This window comes from Eriocheir sinensis, chromosome 33, assembly GCF_024679095.1.
Source record: "Eriocheir sinensis breed Jianghai 21 chromosome 33, ASM2467909v1, whole genome shotgun sequence".
Taxonomy (NCBI): Eukaryota; Metazoa; Arthropoda; class Malacostraca; order Decapoda; family Varunidae; genus Eriocheir; species Eriocheir sinensis.
The window spans coordinates 11,337,384-11,353,281 of NC_066541.1; positions in this window are offsets into that span (position 1 = coordinate 11,337,384).

Consider the following 15,898-nt stretch of genomic DNA (forward strand, 5'->3'; position numbering starts at 1 on the left):
ATAATATTCACTCCCCCACTCTTGTTCACCCCCCTCGCCCCCTACTCCCGCCGTCCCTTACCCCTTTGTCCGTTTACCCCTCCCTCGTTTACCGGCACCTATTCCTTATTAAAAGATACGTGCATTGTATTCAAACACCAAACATTCATATATACAGACAGATATGCAGATAGACGTATATACAAGCATACAGATAAACAGACATACGGACAGACACACGGACATACATTCATACAGACAGACACAGACAGTTTCTTCTCCCCATCCCTTTTACCTCCCCTTCCTCTTCATTCCTCTTCCCCATAAACGGTTTCTTCAGCATCTCTCCTCTACCCTCTCCCTGTAATTTTCCTCCCCTCCTTCATCCTCTTCTCCGATTTCTTTCCTCTCCGCCTTCATTCTTTTCCCTTTCACTCTGTATCTCTATTCTCCGTATTGTTTTTTTCCTCATCTCTTCCTTTCTTCTATCTATCTCTCTTCATCTTGCTTCCCTCCTCATCTCTCCTCCTCTTCCCTCTTCCTATCTCTCTCTACTTCTCGCGTTTCCTTCTTCATCTCTCTTCCTCATGTCTCTAATTCTTTCTTCTTCCCACGCTTCTCTTCCTCCTCCTCCTCCTCCTCCTCCTTTCCCTCCCTCCCCCCGCATCAAGAACACGGTAATCACCCTCCCCATCCCCCCTCCCCTCCCTTCCCCCCTCTCCCCCGCGGTTTATCCAGTTCAACAGTCAATTTCCAGTAACTGTATCGTCGGTCCAGGCTGCCGCTGCTGCTGCCGCTGTGCCTCGGCAAACACGGCTTGTTTACCCTGAGTGTTGATCCTTCGCCGCAGCACACACGGGGGAGGAGGAGGAGGGGGAGGGGAGGAGGAGGAGGAGGAAGAGGGGGAGGGGTATAGGAAAGCGGAGTACAAGGAAATGAGGTAGAAGAGGATTAAAGGAAAAGAGAAAGGAGATAAAAGGAAGACGAGAGTGAGAGGGGGAAAAGAGAGAGGAGGAGAGGAGAACCAATGAGATGAAGAAGGGGAGGAAGACAAGAATAGAGGCAGAAGAGGATTAAAGGAAAAGAGAAAGAAGGAGATAAGAGGAAGATGAGAGTGAGAGGGGAAAAGAGAGAAGAGGAGAGGAGAACCAAGGAGGAAGAAGGGGAGGAAGACAGGATGAGAAGGGAGAGGGAGAGAAAGAGACAGGGAGGGAGAGGGAGAGGAGGAGAGAATAGAAGACAGGAGGAGGCGAAAACATATGGGAGAAGGAGAGGAGGAGAGGGAGAGAGATGGGAGGAAGAGGAATAAGAGAAGAAAAGAGAAGAGAAGGAAGGAGACGAAAACAGAAGGGAGATGAAGAGGAGGAGAGGGAGAGAGAGATGGGAGGAAGAGGAATAAGAGAAGAAAAGAGAGGACAGAGAAAAGGAGGCAAACAGAATGGGAAGTCCCGAAGAAGAAGAAGAAGAGGAGGAAAGTCCAGCTATTCTCTTTTCCCATTTCTCTTCTCCTCCATTCTCTCTCTCTCTCTCCCACAGGACCGCCATCGTGACCTCCTCGTGTCAGTCCTTATGAATGTTAATATCCTTTGGGGTCCCTCAGGATGCTCCCCTCACCTCCTTTGACCTCACACCTGTCCTCTCCCCTCACTCTCACTCTCCCTTTCTTCCCTCTCTCCCCTTCCTTCACTTCTTCTCCCCTTTCTCCCCTCACCCACTTCTCACTTCTCCCCTCTTTGCACCGTACACTCCCTCATCCCCTTTCTACCCTCATCACTATCTTCTCCCCGAACTCTCACTCTCCCCTTCTCCCCTCACTTTCACTCTCCCTTTTCTCCCCTCACTTTTACTCACTCTTCTTATTCTTTCTTCCATCTCTCTTGTATCTCTGTTGCTCGTGTTGCTTTCCTCATCTCTCGTCTTCTTCTCCAATTCTTTCATCTTCTTATCCTACGAATTCCTCCTTTCCTCCTCCTCCTCCTCCTCCTCCTCCTCCTCCTCTCTTATCTTCTCTCCTTTGCCTATGTATCTCTTTTCCTCGTGTTGCCTTCCTCATCTCTCATCCGCTTCCTCTAATTCTTTCATCTTCTCATGCTACGAATTCCTCATCTCAACACGCTTCTCCTCCTCCTCCTCCTCCTCCTCCTCGGCGCCGCCCACATACGCTAAGGAACACGCTGAATGAGTGCCCTTGCAGCCTCGCCGGGTCCATTAAGGCGGTGCAGCGCGGGACATCTGTTACCCGCGTCTCCAGCCTCCAGTTAAATTAATCCAGCGAGGCGAGGCAGCGGGGAAAGGATAAAGGATGCCGGGATGAGGGGGTTTTATTTTTATTTTTTTCTTCTTCTCGCGCGCGCTCAATCTTGTTCTGCCTTTTATTTTTTTCTTCTACCAGTCTGGCTCCTCGTTCTTGTTTTTTACTACAGTAGAGGAAACAGTTCAAGGGCAAAAAAAGGGAAACAATAGTAAAAAAAGCCCGCTACTGACCTATTCGTCCTTCTCTTCCTTATACTTTTTTTTCTCTTCCTTATACTTTTGTTACTCCTACTCTTCCTTATACTTATACTCTTCCTCATACTTTTTTTCTCCCTCATGCTTTTTACTCTTACTCTTCCTTATACTCTTCCTTATACTTTTTTTCTCTTCCTTATACTTTTTACTCCGTCTTCCTTATACTTATACTCTTCCTCATACTTTTTTTCTACCTCATACTTTTTACTCTTACTCTTCCTTATACTTATACTCTTCCTCATACTTTTTTTTTCCCTCTTATACTTTTTACTCTTACTCTTCCTTATACTTATACTCCTCCTTATACTTTTTTTCTCCCTCTTATACTTTTTACTCTTACTCTTCCTTATACTTATACTCCTCCTTATACTTTTTTTCTCCCTCTTATACTTTTTACTCTTACTCTTCCTTATACTTATACTCCTCCTCATACTTTTTTCTCTTCCTTATACTTTTTACTCCTAGTCTTCCTTATACTCTTCCTCATACTTTTTTCTCTTCCTTATACTTTTTTTATTCTTCTTCCTCATCTTAACTAACCACTTTTTTTTTTCTTCCAGTCTAACTCTTCCTCTTGCTCGTCTTTCTCCTCTTTATATTTTTTTCTTCTTCCTCCTCTTTATATTTTCTTCTTCTTCCTCCTCTTTATATTTTCTTCTTCCTCCTCTTTATATTATTTTCTTCTTCCTCCTCTTTATATTTTCTTCTTCTTCCTCCTCTTTATATTTTTTCTTCTTCCTCTTTATATTTTCTTCTTCTTCCTCCTCTTTATATTTTTTTCTTCTTTCTCTTTATATTTTTTTTCTTCCTCGTTTTTCTTCTTAAGCATTTTCTGTTCCCTTTTTTTTCTTCCAGTCTAGATACTGCTTCTCTTCTTTCCTTTTCTTCCTATCCTTCCTCATCTTCCTCTTAAGCTCCCATTTTTATTTGTATTTTCTTCAAGCCAATCCTTTTCCTTCTCTTGCATTTCTTCTTCTCCCTCTTTGTTTTTTTTCTTCCATTTTAGCTTCTTCTCTCTCTTCTTTTTTTCCTTTTCTTCTCATTCCTCATCATTCTCCTCAATCATCAGTTTTTCTTCTATTTCTTCCACGCTATTTATCTTCCTTCTTTTCTTTTTCTTCATCATCATCCTAAATTCCCCTCTTCTAACTTTTTTCTTTACCTCCCTCAATCCAAGCTTTCATTTGTCCTTATTGACTCGTTATCTTCCTCATCCTTCTCCTCCTCCTCTTCTTCCTCCTCCTCCTCCTCCTCTTCTTCCTCCTCCTCCGGGATGGATTAAGTCCGCTTCGTGAGGGAGAAAAAAGAGTGGCGGATATTACACTTAGTCCAGTCAGCGAGATTCAGCTTAAGGCAGACAAGCTTAACAGTTCTCTCTCTCTCTCTCTCTCTACGTTTTTTTCCTTTCTCCCTTTTTTTTATTTCCTCCTTCACTTCCGTTCATGCTTCACTTCCGCCCTTTCCTCCTCCTCCTCCTCCTCCTCCTCCTCCTCCTCCTCCTTCCCCTCCTTCTTCTTCTCTTCCTCCTCCTCCTCGTTCTTAAATGACATACTTCAACATTATTTTTTCGCATATCTCACCTTACCAGTCTCCTCCTCCTCCTCCTCCTCCTCCTCCTCTCTCCTCCCCTCTCACACTTCCTTTTCTCTCTCTCTCCCTCTCTCATTCCCTTTCCCTTCCCCTTTCTTTTTCTTCCTCTACATCTCCTTCCATTTTAATATCCTCCATTTTATCCCTCTTTCATTTTACCGTTCTCTTCTTTCTCTTTCTCTCCCTTCCCTTGTCTCCCCTTCCTTTCCAGTCTCTTCTCTTTTATCCCTTTTCCCTTTCTTGTCCCTCCCCCTTTCTCTTCTATCTGCTCCCTATACCCTCCCTTGTCCTCTCCCTTCCTCTCCCTCCCTCTCGCTCTTCTGCCCTTTCCCCAATACTCTCCCTTATCCTTTCTCTTATCCTCTCCCTTCCCTCCCTCGCAGTGACCTCGCTTATCCGGACGCCATCTAGCGGGAGGGAGACGAAGGAAATTGAACAATCCGTCACCGAGAACCCAGGTAACGTGAGGGAGGGGGGGAAGGGGGAGAGGGAGGAAGGAGAGGGGGAAGGAAGGGATGAAGGATAGCAAAAGGGAGATGTAGAGCAGAAAGGTTGAAAGGATGGATAGCGGAAAGGAAAGGGAGAGTAAAGGGGAGGAGGAAAGGGAGAAAGATGAAAGGGAAAGGGAAAAGGAGGAAAGAACAGACAGAGGGAGGGATAACAGGAGGGTGATAAAGAGGATTAAAAGAGAGAAAGGGAAAAGTGAGGATAAATGGAGGAATGGATAAGAGGAGGCAGATAACATAGCAAGAGGGAGGGAGGGAGAGAAAACGCAAGGAGAGAACAGTAAGAGGAAGAAAGAAAACAAAAAAGTAAGAGAGGAGGGATAAAAAGGGACAAACAAGGAGAGAGGAAGAACAGGAAAAGTAAGGAACAACAAGCGATAAAGAACAAACAGAGAATAAGGAACAAACAGGATGAGGTAGAAAGAGGAAAATGAAGAGGAAAAAGAGGAAAAGATGATTGGAGGGCACAGCGATTAGCGGGCTTTTTTTAACACCTTTTTTGTTGTTGTTGTTGTTGTTGTTGCCCTTGAGCTGTTTCTTTAGCTGTAAAAATAAAAAAAATAAAAACATACAGTAACACCCAACGAGAGATAAAAAGAAAAAGATAAGTGAGATAAGAGATACGAGAGTGGACAGAGGGCAAGATTAATGGTGTCAAGCGTTGAGGGAAAGAGGAAGAGGAAGAGGAAGGAGGATTAAACGCAGTCAAATAAATAGAGTGAGAGAGAGAGAGAGAGAGAGAGAGAGAGAGAGAGAGAGAGAGAGAGAGAGAGAGAGAGAGAGAGAGAGAGAGAGAGAGAGAGAGAAATGGGATTGGAGATGGAAGATAGAGAATATATAAAGAAATAGAACGATAACAATAATAAAAGCAACAGCAAGAAGGAAAGAAGAGGAGGAGGAGGAGGAGGAGGAGGAGGAAAACAAGGGAATATATAAACAGAGGATAAAAATAGGAGCAAGGGGTAAGGGTTAATAATGAATTGTTGAGAACGAGGAAACGAAGGACCCCCCCCCCCACCTCTCTCTCTCTCTCTCTCTCTCTCTCTCTCTCTCTCTCTCTCTCTCTCTCTCTCAGGACGATACTTTGTCCGTGACTTGAGCTATTTCATTAAAAAGAGGAGGGAGAGTGGAGATATATGAGGGAGAGGGAGGGAGAGAGGGAGGGAGGGAGGGAGAGAAAGGGAGAGGCATGGAGGGAAGGAAGTGAGAGAAGATAAAAGGGTTAGAGGGTAGAGGAGGAAAACCCAGACATGACCAGAAGTTCTCTCTCTCTCTCTCTCTCTCTCTCTCTCTCTCTCAAACATAAGGACGAAGTGACCATAGCAAGACAAAACGAAGAGGAGGAGGAGAAGGAGGAGGAGGAGGAGGAGGAGGAGGAGGAGGAGACGGAGGAAGGCTACAAGGAGGAAAAAGATGAAAAAGGAAGAACAAGAAAAAGAATAACAAGAAAAATCAAGAAAAAGAAAATCACGAGAACGAACAAGAAATACAAGATGAAAATGAAAGAGGAAAGAGAGAAGAAGAAGAGGAGGAGGAGGAGGAGGAGGAGGAGGAGGAGGAGGAGGAGGAGGAGAAGGAGGGGACCAGCATCACACCCCCATCACTCCCTTCACCACGAGCTTCTGGATTCCCGACCCATTCCAACCATTCCCATCGGCGTCACATATATTCCAGCTGGGACACGACAGGAGAAGGAGGAGGAGGAGGAGGAGGAGGAGGAGGAGGAAGGACGAGAACAGGACTATGTATGAGGAAGAAGGCTACGAGGAGGAGGAAGAAGAGGTGAAAAGAAGAAAAAGAAGAAGAAGAACATGAAGAACAAGAAGAACAAGAACAAGAACAAGACAAACAAGAAGAAGAAGATGATGATGATGAAGAAGAAAAGAAAAAAAGAAAGAAAAAGAAATAGAAAAATAGAACACGAACAAGAATAACAAGAAAATGAACAAGGAAAAGAAAATCACGAGCAAGAACGAGAAATAAAAGATGAAAATGGAGGAGGGAAGGGAAAAGAAAGAGTTAGGGAAGGAGAAGGAGGACGAGGAAGAGGAGGAGGAGGGGAGGAGGAGAAGGAGGAGGAGGAGGAGGAGGAGGAAGATGGCTGTGCAAGTATTGGAAGAAAACTGCCTACAAGATTGGAGTAATGGAGGGGCGAAAGGAGGAAAGAATGGAGGGGAAAGGAGGGGAGGAAGACGTAGGAGGAGGAGGAGGAGAAAGAGGGGAAAGGAGTAGAGAAAGAGAGTGAAGGAGGAGAGGAAAAGGGAACAAACGGACCAATTGACGGAAGAAAAGACAGGAGAAAATAATGAAAGAAAGAAAGGAAAATAAAGAAGGAAGAGGGAGATAAAATAAGAAATAATGAGACAGGAGAAAGAAGGAGGCAAAGGATGGAGAAAGGAGAGAGGAGAGGGAGGAGAGATGGACTGGAAGGAAAGAGAAAATATAGAGAGAGAGGAGAGAGAGAGAAAGAGAGAGAGAGAGAGAGAGAGAGAGAGAGAGAGAGAGAGAGAGAGAGAGAGAGAGAGAGAGAGAGAGAGAGAGAGAGAGAGAGAGAGAGAGAGAGAGAGAACGGTAAGGGGATAATTATAGAAAATGAAATGGAGAGAAAAGAGAAGGGAAGAAAGGAGGAAAACAGAAGGGGGCTGAGGAATAAGAAAAGGAGTAATGGAAGAAAATGGAGTAAGGAAGGATAGAAGAGAATTAAGGAAAGAGAATGAAGAAAAACAGAAAATGAAGAAAAATGAAGGAAAAATATAGAAAAATGGAAGTGAAAATTATAAGTAGGAATGGGAAAGAAGGGAACAGAATAAAGGAAGGAGCACAAGATGGAGGAGAAAAGGAAGAAGGAGGAGAAGGGAGACTATGGTGGTGAAGGTGGAGGATGTTCTCCTTTCTCCCCGTCATGTATCTGTCCTTAGGGAGCACTGTCTTCACATAACCTCCTCCTCCTCCTCCTCCTCCTCCTCCTTCTTACCTCCCACTCTACCTCCTTTCCTCCTTTTCCCATATACAGCCTCCTTAACTCATGCATAACCCACCCTGCCCTCCTCCTCCTCCTCCTCCTCTTCCTCCTCCTTCTCTTCCTCCTCCTCCTCTGCCGTATATTCCTCCCCTCGTAACCCGGACACCTAACCAGGAGGCAGAGATGAAATGTTGAGGTGTTGTATAAACCTTGCCGAGGAGAAGGAGGAGGAGGAGGAGGAAGAGGAGGAGGAGGAGGAGGAGGAGGAAAGATTGGCCACTCCCTCTCTTCACACCTTTTTCTCCCTTCCCTCATCTAGTTATTATATCCAGTGCCTTCTTCCTCCCGGCTTCTTCCCTCTCCAACCCGAGGAGGAGGAGGAGGAGGAGGAGGAGAAGGAGGAGGAGGAGGAGGAGGGGGCGACACCACACATGGGCTAAACATATTCATGGAATTTTTGTGTCTTGAAAGTTTAGTGGCAACTTGCTCCCTGCTGGACCCGCCTTGAGGAGGAGGAGGAGGAGGAGGAGGAAGAAGAGAAAAGAGGAAGAGGAAGTGTCACCAGTTTAAAAAGCCCTATCACTAAAGTAAGAGGAGAGAGAAGCTGAGAGAATGAATATTAAGACGAGAGAGAAATAAGAAGACGAAGGAAAATAGGAAAAAAATATGAAAAATGAAATAACGACGAAGAAAGAAAACATGAAGCGTAAAGAAAAGGAAACTGAACGAAGAGAAAAGATAAAAAGGAAGTGGAGGACGTAAGAAAAAAAATAATGAAAACAGAATTTGAAGGAAGAGAAGTAAAAAATGAAGGAGGATACCATTGAACGTAGAGTAAACAGAGGAAGGAGAAAAACATGAAAAAGAAATGGAGGACGAAGAAAAGAAGAGGAAACAGAATATGAAGAAAGAGGAACAAAAGGAAAAGGAAGAAAATATGGAACGGAAAAGAGAGTAAACAAAACGAAGAGAAAAAGATGAAAAAGAAATAGAAAACGACGAAAAAAAAGAGGAAACAGAATATGAAGAAAGAGGAACAAAAGGAAAAGGAAGAAAATATGGAACGGAAAAAAGAGTAAACAGAACGAAGAGAAAAAGATGAAAAAGAAATAGAAAACGACGAAAAAAAAGAAGCAACAGAATATGAACGAAGAGTAACAAAAAATGAAGGAAGGAAACATGGAACGGAAAGAGTAAACAAAACAACAACAAAAAAAAGATGAAGAAGACAACACAAACACAAACGTAATAACACCAAGATGAACATAAAATGGAAAACTCTACGGACAACTCGCGCCAGAAAACATTACACGTGAAAAAGTTCGGAACGCTAAAACCAATCTCGTGTCTCAGGTAACGTAACTCTCTCCTTCGTGAAATCACCTGAGTCGCGAAGTCAATTGAGTCGTGATATACCTTGAGAAGACTAACACCGCCATCAGAAACCAATTGAACTCCTCCTGAACTCCTCCTGAAATTGACCTCTCGTTCGGCCACCTCTTTTGATTTTTTTTTTTGGGGGGGGGGGGAAGAGCAGCGAGTAGCGTTTTTTTTTATTATTGTTTCCTTTTTTGTGCCCTTGAGCTGTCTCCTGTGCTATAAAAAAAAACACTGTTCTTTTTTTTTTTTACACTTTGCTAACAATTGCCATCTTTTTCTCTTCCATATTTCCTTTCATCTTTCCTTTGCTATCTATTCTCATCTTTTCCTATTCCATCTCTCCCTTTCAGATTTTCTTTGCTCTTTCTTATCTTTTTTTTTATTGATTATTTCCCTTCATTCTTATTCCATTTTTCCCTTTCAGATTTTCTTTGCTCTTTCTTACCATTTTTTTTTCTATTCCTTATTTCCCTTCATTCTTTTCATAGCTCCTTATTCTCATTTTTCTCTATTCCATCTTCCCTTCCGTTTTTTCCTCTTTATGCTCGTCTTTTCCTATTCCATCTTTCCCTTTCAGATTTTCTTTGCTCTTTCTTACCTTTTTTTTCTATTCCTTATTTCCCTTCATTCTTTTCATAACTCCTTATTCTCATCTTTCTCTATTCCATCTTCCCTTTTATCTTTTTTTTTGTGTTCTTTATGCTCGTCTTTTCTTATTCCATCTTTTCCCGTTCATATTTTTTTTGCTCTTTCTTACCATTTTTTTTTTCTATTCCTTATTTCCCTTCATTCTTTTCATAGCTCCTTATTCTCGTCTTTCCCTATTCAATCTTCCCTTTTATCTTTTTTTTTTTGTGTTCTTTATGCTCGTCTTTCCTTATTCCATCTTTTCCCTTATCGTTTCTTTGGTCTTTATCCTCGCTCAAGGTAATACTGAAACCAATGAGAAAGAGATACTATTAAAGGAGACTCAACCCCTCGCAATACTCATCAACTATAAGAACATAAGAACATTAGATGAATATAATGAGGGTAATTCAGAGGCTTCATTAAACCTAGCAATCCACATTTTTTCCATCCCTACCATACCCTTTCCTTTGCATCACTTCCCTTACCTTCCCCTCCCTTTCATTCCCCTCCATTCCCTTCCCTTCCATACCTCTCCCTTCTCTTTCATTTCATTTTATTTCATTCCCTTATTCTTCTTTCCATTATAATCCCTTCCCTTTTATTCCCCTTTCTCTTCCAAAATATTTCCTTCCCTTTAATTTTCTTTCTTTCCCTTCTCTATTACTTCATTTCCCTCCATTACATTCCCTAACCATCTTCACCATTTTCTCCTCTTCCCCTTCTTTCTCCTTCCCTTCTCTTCCTTTCTCTTCCCTCCAGACAGCGAAGGAGGGACAAACAAATGCATGAATTAATAACTTATGAAACTCAATACATTTAAAGTCGAGTAATAAGCGTGTACGTCCATAATATTGAGAGAGAGAGAGAGAGAGAGAGAGAGAGAGAGAGAGAGAGAGAGAGAGAGAGAGAGAGAGAGAGAGAGAGAGAGAGAGAGAGAGAGAGAGAGAGAGAGAGAGAGAGAGAGAGAGAGAGAGAGAGAGAGAGAGAGAGAGAGAGAGAGAGAGAGAGAGAGAGAGAGAGAGAGAGAGAGAGAGAGAGAGATGTGGTCAGGCGCAGCATCCACACTCTCTCGCAGCATCCGGCTTCTCTCTCATCCCGCCCCCTCATCCCTGTCGCCTCGCATCGCCTCGAATAGGTGGCTCGTCCTTATTATATTGTCCTTTATCTCCTCTTCCCGCCCCTCATCTTTACACCCTGTCGCATCCTGTTCCCTTTACCGCGTCAAAATCTCTCGGTTCTATATTTAGCTTGTCCTCTTTTTCTTAGCTCCTCTACCTTTATATTTTCTTCTATTCTTTTTTCCTTCTTTTCTTTCTTTTTCACCTCATTTTTTCCTACTTGTATTGCTGTTTTTTTATCATCTTAACTTATCTACCTCTATTTATTTTCTTTTTCCTTTTCTTTTCTTATTCTTCTCAATATTTTTCCCTTCTTCTATTGATGTTTTCTATCGCCTCAGTTCCTCTGCCTCTTTACTTACTTCTTTTTTTTATCTTTTCTTTTTTTTCTCATTATTTTTTTCTACATCTATTGTTTTCTTCTATCGTCTATATACGGTTAGCTACTCCCCTTCTCATCTCCTCCTCATCTCCTTTAATTTACTTATGGATGGCAGGAGAGGTATATAGTTTGTGGGAGAAAGAAGAGAAGGGAGGGAGAGGAGAGTAGGGACGTATGGAAGGGTTGAGAGAGGGAGGGAAGAAAGGTATAAAGGATTTGAGAGAAGAGTGGGAAGGGAAGAGACGTACGAAAGGATTGAGGAAGAAGAGAGGAAGAGAGATATATAAGATTGAAGGGGAACAACAGATTTAACTTTGACTCCCTACACCTAAGTCACCATCAAGCAACACCCAAGAAATCACTCAGACTCGATGCTTTCATTAGTAAGTATACCCTAACCTTTACTCTCTATGACAAATATTCGGTCTATTCAAACAAAAACACATATGCATAAAGTTATTAACACGTAACCAAACCTTTACACTACTCCAGCACTAACCATCACGCCACCACTCCCATTCTGACCACTCCATCACTAACAAAAACACTCATGATCGATGCGAAAATAAATAACCTTTTACACCTTAGTCACTACACCAAATTGATCCTCAAAAACTTGACACTCACCTTGACACTTATATTAATTATTTTTAGAGGCTTGGGAGGGGCGCTATTGGGCTCATGGGGGCGGGGCGGGGTGGGGTGGAGACGAGCCGTGCATTAAGTATTGCCTGAGGGAGGGGGGAAGGAGGGGCAGGGCAGCGATGTTATTGGCGGGGCGGCGGCGGCAGCGTGTTGTGTCATTAGCCTCAGAGGGCGTGTGTTGGGGGGGGGGGTTGAGGGAGGGGGGGAGGGAGGTAGGAGGGGAAAGATTGAGGCGGGAAGGATGGAGGAAGGGGACATGATGGGGAGGGTGAAAGGGGAAGGGTTGTGGGTTGAGGGGAGGCGAAGAGAGAGAAAGAGGAGAGGGAGGAGGATGGAGGGGAAAGGTTGAGGAGGGTGAAGGAGGAGGGAGAGAGAGGAAGGAGGGAGGATGGGGGAGGGAAAGGTTGAGGAGGAGGAGGGAAGAGGGAGAGAGAGGAGGAGGAGGAAGGAACAGGATGGGAGAAAGGGAAGGTTGAGGAAGAGAGAGAAGAGAGAGAGAGGAGGAGGTGGAGAAGAGAGGAGGGGAGGTTGAGCGAGAGAGAGCGTCACGTGTAACAACAAGCTCGACACACACACACACACACACACACACACGTGGCTCAGAATGCATTACAGTCCTCTCTTCTCTTCCCTCCGTAACAAACTACTTTAACGGCCATTTAACTTGATTTCCCCAAAGCGATCAGATGAATAAAGGCACACACACACACACACACACACACACACACACACACACACACACACACACACACACACACAGACAAATTGACAGACAGACAGATAAGGAAGAATAAAAAATGAAAAAGAAAGGAAGAAAGGAAACAAGTAAGCAAATGAAAAAATGCAATAAGAGGAGAAAAGGAAGAAAGGAAGCAGACAGGGATGCAATAGACAGGCGAATACACAGACAGGCGGACACAGAATAAAAGACAGACGAGTAAATAAGGACAAACAGGAACAGACAAACACTTAGTCACACAAACAGATACAGACACAATCAAACAGACAGACAGACAGACAGTAAGGAAAAAAAAGATAGACAAGCAGACAGAATAGACGGACACACAGAACTAGAAACAAACAAACAAACAAACAGGGAAGTAATAAAGACACACACGTACTGACGAACACCCAGATACGTACACACACACACATACAGACAGACAGACACAGCCTCTCCCCAACTCTACCTTTTGCAGGGAAATTCATTAGTCTGTCAGCGTTTTAACCACCGTCTGATGAACAAATTGGTGCGATAATTGGAAGTGAGGTGAGCAGGGAGAGGATTGAACACTGACAAAAAAAAAAGAGAGAGAGAGAGAGAGAGAGAGACGGAGAAGCACAATAGCAAACACTGACCACCCTCTAGCAATTTCTCCTCCTCCTCCTCCTCCTCCTCCTCTCGCTTCTGGTGTTGGGGAATCCTCATCACTGCATCTCTCTCTCTCTCTCTCTCTCTCTCTCTCTCTCTCTCAAGGGAGGTGGTGGTGTGGGTGGCTTCCCCTCTCCCTCCTTCACAATGCTTAAAGATGAGAAGGGAGAGGGGGGAGGAGGGAGGGGGGAGGGAGGGAGGGAGGGGGGAGGGGGGGAGAAGAAGGTTGAGGAGAGAGGCTAGGGACAGGACGAGGAGGTGTGGAAGGCCTGGAGACTGTTTGTTTGTTATATAGAGAGCTAGAGAAGACAGACACACAAAGGCACAGACAGATAGACAGACACACGTGGGGGTGACGAGAAAGACTAGAAACAGACAGAAGAGGAATAGAAGACCAGGAGATAGAGACAGATACACAGACAGATATTGAAACAGGCAGGCAGACATGAGGGTGAAGTGAAGGAGGGAGAATAGGAAATGAAGGGAGAATTATAGAATGCCTGGAAAGAGAAATACACAGAGGCAAATAGACAGAAACAGACAAAGGTACAAACAGACAGACAGACACAGACACAGACGCGTTAATGCCCCGTAAAGGCCTCCCTGCCTCTCGTTATTCTGATTAAGGTCACTCAACACGATTTTATGGGCGCCCTTATTATTGAGTGAGTCCATTTACCTTGATTGGCTTCCCAGGTGTTTGTTTACCTGTCCAACGCAATCACCACCACCACCACCACCACCCCTACAATTATCGTCACCACCACCACCACCACCATCACCATCACCATAACCATCACCACCGTTACCTTTACAACTCCACCATATCATCACCACCACCACCATCACTATCCCTATCACCACCATCATCACCACCACCTCTAACATGACTAGCTTCACCTATATCATAATCACCACTACCATAACGAGCATCAGAATCCACTACCATCACTAACACCACTAATACCATCACCACCATCATCACTAGCACATCACCATCACCACCATTATAATCATCAGCATCACCATTACCCCTCGTTTCTTCGTAATAAATAAATAAATAAAAACTATAAATTCAGCTCCTTGATAACAACCTGAAAATACACTTAAATGTCTATATATTCGTTAATTGTTTTTCTCTTTTTTTTAATGCAATGTGAAATATGTATACTCAGACAGAAAACAGACATACGCACACACAAGACAGACATAGACACAGACAGGAAACAGACAAACACACAGAAAAGACAGACATACACATCCAGGCAAAAAACAGGCACACAAACAAATGACAGACATAAACGCACAGACAGAAAAGACACAAATAAACAAACACACCCACAAACACACCTCTCCCCCCCCTCCCCCCCCCCCCACACACACACTCCCTCACCTCCCCCTCCCTCACCCTTTCCCAAAAACACAAACACGTTATCTCCATTTCCCGACACGGAGATATTTCCTGTTTAAAGCAATTTGTATCAAGGCGACTCAGCGGACAAGCAGCGCGTCCATTATGCTCTTCCGGGGCTGGGTTTGTTGGGGTTAATAGGAAAATAAATTGAGGAGACAGAGCTTAGTGTTTTAGTTAATAGTGGTCAGAGGTTAGGTGGTTGAAGGTTAGGGAGAGATAGAGGCGAGGGAGTACGATTATTTCTTTCTCTTTCTCTTTCTCTCTCCTCTCTCTCTCTCTCTCTCTCTCTCCGCCTCCTCCTCCTCCTTCTCCTCCTCCTCCTCCTCCTTCTCCTCATCCTTCAATTCTTCTTCCTACTCCTCCTCCTTCCCTCACTTCCTCTCTCTTTCCTTCCTTCCCTCCTTTCTCCTCTCCTTCCCTTGGTCACTCCCTCCTAATGTAAAGGAATCCATTTTTTCCTCCCTTCCTTCCTCTCCATCTCCCCCTCTCCTTGTTTAAAGATGCCTATATCTTCATTACCTATTCCTTCCTACCTTCGTTCCTTCATTTTTTCATTTATTCATTCATTCCTTCATCCCTCAGAGTTTAAAGAGCTTTCCTTACCCTTATTTCTCTACCTTACTATTTCTTCTCCCTCTCTCCTTCCTTCCCATCTACTCTTTCAACCTTCCTTATTCCTCTTCATCTCTTAATCTTCTTTTCTCTCCCTACATACTTTCTATTTCCTTACTGGTCTTTCTTTTTGCTTACCATCCCTTCCACCTCCCTTCCTCCCTCCCCTCTCGTCTCCCTCCCCCCCTCCCCTCTCGTCTCCCTCCCCCCCTCTCAAGAGCGCCCAGGGGGAGTAACTAAACTATTCACGAGTCAATATTTTCAGAGAATACATCAACATCTCAACGTGATGGATGAATATTATTATTATTGCCGCCATCATCGATATATTGTACCCCTCCCTTCTCTCTCTCTCTCTCTCTCTCTCTCTCTCTCTCACACACACACACACACACACACACACAAACACAAGTAGACCAATTTCTTTGCATTAATCAAGTCAGTTTTTTTCTTTTTTTCTGCTTTCATCAATAATTCAAGAGAAAATGTTTGTAATGTAAATCTTAAAATGAAAACAAATAAATTAAAGTTGAGATAGCCTGCGATTTTTTTTTTTTTTTTTTTTTTTTTTTTTTTTGTTAGCTGGAAAGTTGATATTAAAATATTGATTTAGTTCGCGAGCATGTGTGTGTGTGTGTGTGTGTGTGTGTGTGTGTGTGTGTGTGTGTGTGTGTGTGTGTGTGTGTGTGTGTGTGTGTGTCGTTCCAAATGTCGCTTTCGTTATCAATTATCACTTGGTCGAAAAAAACATTGGCGTGGATTAATGACTCAAAGATAGAACCATGACAAACGAGAGAGAG